Source organism: Nanorana parkeri, unplaced genomic scaffold, assembly GCF_000935625.1.
Source record: "Nanorana parkeri isolate BGI_ZX_2015 unplaced genomic scaffold, ASM93562v1 scaffold977, whole genome shotgun sequence".
NCBI lineage: Eukaryota > Metazoa > Chordata > Amphibia > Anura > Dicroglossidae > Nanorana > Nanorana parkeri.
The window spans coordinates 215,805-222,228 of NW_017307245.1; the positions used below are offsets into that span (position 1 = coordinate 215,805).

Consider the following 6,424-nt stretch of genomic DNA (forward strand, 5'->3'; position numbering starts at 1 on the left):
GGGCAAGGCAATGGTGATTATGTGCTGCTGGGACGGGGGGAATTACAGTGGGTTCACACTTGTGCATTTTGAAGTGTGTTTTTCTTTTTTCTGATGCATTTTTCTTTAAAAGGAACTGAGATCCATAAAAATGCATGGCGGCGTTGGTGCATTAAAACTAGGAAGGAGCTCAGGTTTGGACCCAGGAGGAAGCTCCCTCGGCTGCCGCCCACTGAGCTGCGGCCAGAAAACTGCCTCCCCGCAGCTGCATGTTAGCAAAGGGGCGGGATGCTGTGACATCATTGACCTTATATATGGCCACATTTGGTTAATGATTGACCCAATATTGCCATGTGGTCATATAAGGTCAATGATGTCATCACAAGCATCCCGACCAGGGGCGTAACTGTAGATCATGGGGCCCCATAGCAAAATTTTGATGGGGCCCATTGGTGACCTTCCTACTGTCAATGATATTCAAATTAGGTAACAGGAGAGCTGTTGCCTCCCGTACATCTGATGTCAGCTCTTCTTGATTGGAAATGTAACAGGCAGTACATGGGCAGTGTCAACAGCAACTTCAGCAATCCCTAACGGGGCCCCCTTCCATCCCCAGGCCCCATAGCAGCTGCATGGGCTGCTATGGCTATTGTTACGCCACTGATCCCGACCCTTTGTTTATGTGCAGCCGCGGGGATTTTCGGGGCCATGCAGCTGATTGTCCTTGCTGGGTTCAGAGGACCTCAGGCTTGGAGGTAGTTTGGGCCGTACCTGTGGTCATCCCTTACAAAGCACCTAAATATACATGTTGATGTGCGTTGATGCAATGCATGTTATAGGGACGATTTCAGTCGAAAATCCACTAAAAAGCAAAATGTGTGAATGGGCCCCACAGGAGAACGTCGAGTGAAAGTAGTAATGGCCCCTCTAGTGCAGGTAGGGTTGCCACTTGTCCAGGATCCACCTGGACAGTCCGGGTTTTGAATTCTGTGTCCGGGTTTCATGGCAGCAGAAACCCGGACACAAGATGTCAGACAGACAGGGGCAACCAAAATTAGGATAGGGGATACTGGCCCCCCACTGAAAATAGTTCAACTGCGATATTTACATATGAATGGGCTGGCGATATTTACATATGAATACGCTGCGATTCTCCTCAAAAAATGTCTGCGTGTCTCTAGAGTGTTCGGTTTTCGCTTGCAGAAAAGGTGGCAACCCTAATTACAGGGGTAAATGACCCTTCGGACACATGGGGGCTCGGTGCCCATGGCTTAGGAATGTTTTGCTTCCTACCCTATTCTCCCAATCACAGGCCTGTGCACATTTACATTTCAGATATAAGCCCGTTCTGTCCTATGTGTCAGTTTAGGGTGAAAGGGGAACCAATGGGCCCGTTCACACCTACACATGACTATACATGACTATGCACAGAGCAGGGTGAATCCAGCCACAGTGCACAACGATGACACGGCACCTTGTGACTCTTCTCGTTGATGATCTGTGAACGGGGCTTTTTCTTTTCCCCACATCTCAGCACATTTGTGAGAAGGATTCTGAAAACAGCAGGAAGTTGGGAAACATAATGCTGGAAAAAATAAAGGGACGTGTTTGTCTGCCTGGACCCGGTGGAGGGGTAGAGCCGCATGAGCACAACAGGTCAGGAGTGGAAAGGTAATTATACATGGCATGCATCGGGCCAAAATGATTGTGTTTGGGCCGATGCATGCCGTGGGTGGGTGGCTATGTTGGTACCACCAGTTAGACTGAAAAATGGAAGGAGCCGGGTGGAAAAAATTTTGGCAGAAGAGTGACTGCAGCCAATCACATGCAGTCATTGTGAAGGTATGATAGCCGGCAGGGTAGGGCCCCCATCCACCCTAAACAGTGACTGAAACAACTGATTTACCTCATTCAGCCTGTGTGGCTGAACAAGGAAAAAGGAAGGGGCTGATTTACAGCATATATCTACGTGAATGGCGTTCACAGCCACTAGATAGAGCATCGTTCGCACAGATATATGCTGTGCGAATGTGTTATAATTCAGCCCCCATGGTAGCCCTGCCCTGTGCCAAATAAGGAAGAAATTGGCCACCATGGCAGACCTGCCCAGTCCCAAATAAGGAAGAGTTGACCCCCGTAGTAGCCCTGCCCTGTCACAAATAAGGGACAGTTGACCCCCGTGGTAGCCCTGCCCTGTCACAAATAAGGGACAGTTGACCCCCGTGGTAGCCCTGCCCTATCCCAAATAAGGGACAGTTGGCCACCATGATAGCCCTGCCCTGTCCCAAATAAGGAAGAAATTGGCCACCATGGTAGCGCTGCCCAGTCCCAAATAAGGGACAGTTGACCCCCGTGGTAGCCCTGCACTGTCACAAATAAGGGAAAGTTGGCCACCATGCTCTAGTTCTGGGCCCATAGGCTCCTCTAAGTACCTGTATTTCTTCCCTGTTGTCACCTTGCATTGCCTTGAGTACAGGTACTCTTTACCGGGTCAGTCTTTACTGTATATCTTTGTACTGGTCGGGTTCCCCTACCCAATACTAAACCTCCTCTCATAGACCGTGTTCTCTGCCCCTAATCCTCTGCTGACCACCTCCTCTGGAGGACTTGTCTGAGGACATCTGTGAAGAATGGATGACCGGGATCTCATACATGTCCCCGGTCAGATCCGTCGGGTGTTTACATCGTAGGCGCTCCTTCTAGTCCTATTCAGTGCAATAAATAAGTTTGCCCCCAATTTTCACACCCGGTGTCCACCAGATGCCCATTGCTTGCCTAAGGAACGGCTAACTTGGCCACCAACCCAATGGGGTCTCCGATGGACATGAACCCTCCTAAGCCATTGGAGATGATCACCAGTGAAGAATTGCCAAAAAGTACCAACCTCGTACTGAAACTGCAAATCCCATCATGTCTCAGCTTCTGGGGGGTCATGCTTGTGGCTGTCAAAGTCTTGCAATGCCTCATGGGACTTGTAGTTCTACAACAGCTGGAGAGCGAAGGTTGCCTACCCCTGGCATATATTTTAGAGCCAGAAACAAAATAAATGGGTGTCTTAGACCAGCTAGAGGTACTCATAGAAGGTAAAACGAGCCGTATACTGCCGGGACTGCCAATTATATTCCCCACCGGTCACTGTGAGGAGCGCTGCCAAATCCACCTCCGGTCTGGAGATCTTCATTCTCTACTGATACCCGGCACTGAAATAGACTGTACTGTCAGGGGGAGTCATCTCTGTCCACAGCACAAGTATAGTCCTGACCTCACTGGGGGGAAGGGAGGGGCAGGGGGGATGTGAGCCACTGCCCTGGCCACCAATGCGGGAGGGGTTACAGTTTACTGCCCTGACCAACAATGCGGGAGGGGTTAAATGTCACTGCCACTGCCCTGACCACCAATGCGGGAGGGGTTACATTTCACAGCCACTGACCTGGCCACCAATGCGGGAGGGGTTAAATTTCACTGCCACTGCCCTGACCACCAATGCTGGGAAATGGGGGGGTTAAAGTTCACAACCACTAACCAGCAATGGGGGGGGGGTTACATTTTACGGCCACTGCTCATCAACGTGCCAATGCCCAAACAAAACATTACATTCTCATTTCATACCCTTTATTTTAGACTCAGTGATGACATCACAGCACCCTGCCTCAGTACATCAGTCAAAAACCCTCAGCCCTGATGTCAGCAGTGGACTGGCTCTTGGGAGGAGTTATGCTGATATCACAATACCTTGATGGGTGGGTGTCATTCGGGAGGAGGAGGGACTAATTCACATCCAGGCCTCGCTGGGTGACTCCCACATATGACTCTGAGCCTACACCACTGAAAATAACTGAAATCCAATGACTGAAAGGGGCGGGCCAGCAGGGGAGGAAAGGGCTATGATGGTTGGACGTCCTCCTGCCAGGAAAGGAGGTGGGCTCTGTGTGTGACTTGCTGCAGCATCTAATGCACATTGTGAGGAGCTCCCAGTGTGCAGTGACATCAGAGGAAGAGGAGGCGGTACAACTGTGCAAGGGCGGGCGGGGGGTGGAGTCTCAGGAAAGCCGCCTCTCTGGGACTTCAGCAGGGAAATCCCTACAGCAGGGTCCCCAGCACCTGCTACTTCTTCCTACATACAAGAGGTCTCCCTTTCCCCCTCCAGATTCTTCATTTATTGTAGAGTACTGAGAATGCAGCAGAAGGAGTGAGACCACCTCCCATGGTGAGGATCAGAACCCAGCATGACCCTACAGGAAAATGTGACCCGTGCAGCCAATCAGCTTCAATCTCCATGAAATGTCCATCCCTGAGGGCCCACTCCCACCATAACGCTGTGCGCATTGTGCAGGCGCTTGCTTCCCGCATTTGGCGTGCATCCCCCTCTGGGTCCCCGGACACTGCGCCAAACGCAGGAAAATGGCACATGCCACAAATTGTGTGACATACGTCCCGTGTTTCTCTCTTTCCGTCAATTTGTGTTCACAGGCACATGGACGCACACGGGAAAACAAAGCGGTTGCTCGGCTTCGTTAACTACTTATGGCACCGCAAGCGCGCTCCACATTTGGTGCGCGCTTCTCTGCGAACGCATGCGGTCACACGCACTTTTGCTGCAGTTTGCAAGCGTTCACGGAATGCGATGGTGTGAACGGGGCAACAACTTACGCTTTTCTCTGTCGCAATGTAATCAGGCCCGGTGAGTTTTATGAGGATAATCCAGATCATGCGAAGGGCTCATTCACACGACGACGCATGTTATAACGTGTGTCATAGCACACACAATCACATATGTAGCACATCGAGCATGTATACATTGTAACACAACGCATGTCAACACAACGCACAGCGAATGACAGAAATAAATAGTATTGGAAATTACGATACTTCCAGCAAATAGCACGGAAAACGGCTCAACGACGGATGTCATTAAAACGCATTTCAACGCACGTAGAAATACAACGCAAATTAAAGTGCATACTGACCCGCGTAAGCATGTGTGCATTTTCGATGCGCTTCAGTGAGTTTTTATGTGCCCTAGAGGCTTCATTCACACGGACAATGACATCCAAACGCATATGCATGCATGTCATTATCTTGAATGGTAGAAATCACGCTGGCCGTTTACCTGCGTTCAGGCGCATTTGCTTTAGCGGCGATTAGTGGAAATAGAAATCTGTGCATCCAGGGGCAGATTAGATATTTTGAATGCATGTAAAACGCAGGTGAATTAGGGGGTCATTCACACGGGAGTGCACATGTGTACGGCAGGGACCTGCTCCAGGGAGGGACAAGTGCTGCGTGTAATTGCCTGCAGCTGCCTGTACATTCCAATGGGAGGAGACGACTGCACGTGGTTACATGCCAACCCGAACCCTTAGTGCCCGCACTGCGACACAAACAGTGTGCGTCCAAATGTGGGCACCCGGACCCTTAGTGCCCGCACTGCGACACAAACAGTGTGCGTCCAAATGTGACCCGAACCCTTAGTGCCCGCACTGCGACACAAACAGTGTGCGTCCAAATGTGGGCACCCGGACCTGCATGGGAGACCGGCACAGGCGGCAGCACGCAATTACACGCAGCACCTGTCCCTCCTGGGAAAGGGTCTCTGCCGTCCACATGTGCACTCCCATGTGAATAAGCCCTTAATGTACCTGCGTTTACGTGCGACACCTCCTGGGAAAGGGTCTCTGCACATGTGTGCATACCATACAGATTCAAATGCTTGTGTGAATGAGCCCTCAGGATTCATTCACACAGGAGCACCGGAAAACGCTGTTCCATGTGCATACTTGCGTACAGCTGGACTCAGCGCCGTCGTTGTACAGACGACTGAATGCGACACCTGTGGTTCCCATGCGTAGATCCGGGCGTGTTTTACGGTGTACCGCCCTCTGCGCCCTTAGCTGCATCTGGAGAAAATAGAATTCTGTGCGTCTGGGGGCAGATTAAGCCCCGTCCCGTGAATGCGCGACACATGTGGGAAAACCCGCACGCTTTAATGCGCATTCATGAAATGCATCAAAAGAACAAAACAGTCTCACTAGCTATTGGCACCCCAAAAGCGGCCAGGCAAATGCGCGGTCAGAAAACGTGGGACGCATGTCGCAGATTTTGCTACATGAACTACTTTCCCGCGTTTGGCGCATGTTCAGAAGTCCACTGAACTCAATCAGGACATGCGCCAAATGCTAAAGCGCAGGAGGTCTTAATCGGCTAAGCATGAAGTTTGTTTAGACCTCCTGCGTCTAAATAAACCGCAGCGTCAGAGGCCCCCGTGCGTCCGCAGCCTTAGAAATCGCCAGAAGCGCGTGCGTTGTACTTGTAATTAAACTCTAATTAGTCTGGAATCGCACAGCGACCAGATACCACAAAGTGCTTAGTCGTCAAATATGAATCGTCAGAAATTCTTGTCTCTGGTCCCCATGGTGTCAGCTCGGATCATTGGCTGACCCCCCCC

General features: G+C 50.9%; 1 protein-coding gene across 4 annotated transcripts in view; it reads right to left on the bottom strand.

Annotated features, from left to right (window-relative positions):
* CLIC5 (chloride intracellular channel 5) overlaps positions 1-6,424 on the bottom strand; it is a 108,153-nt gene that overhangs the window by 62,190 nt on the left and 39,539 nt on the right. The window lies entirely within an intron of this gene.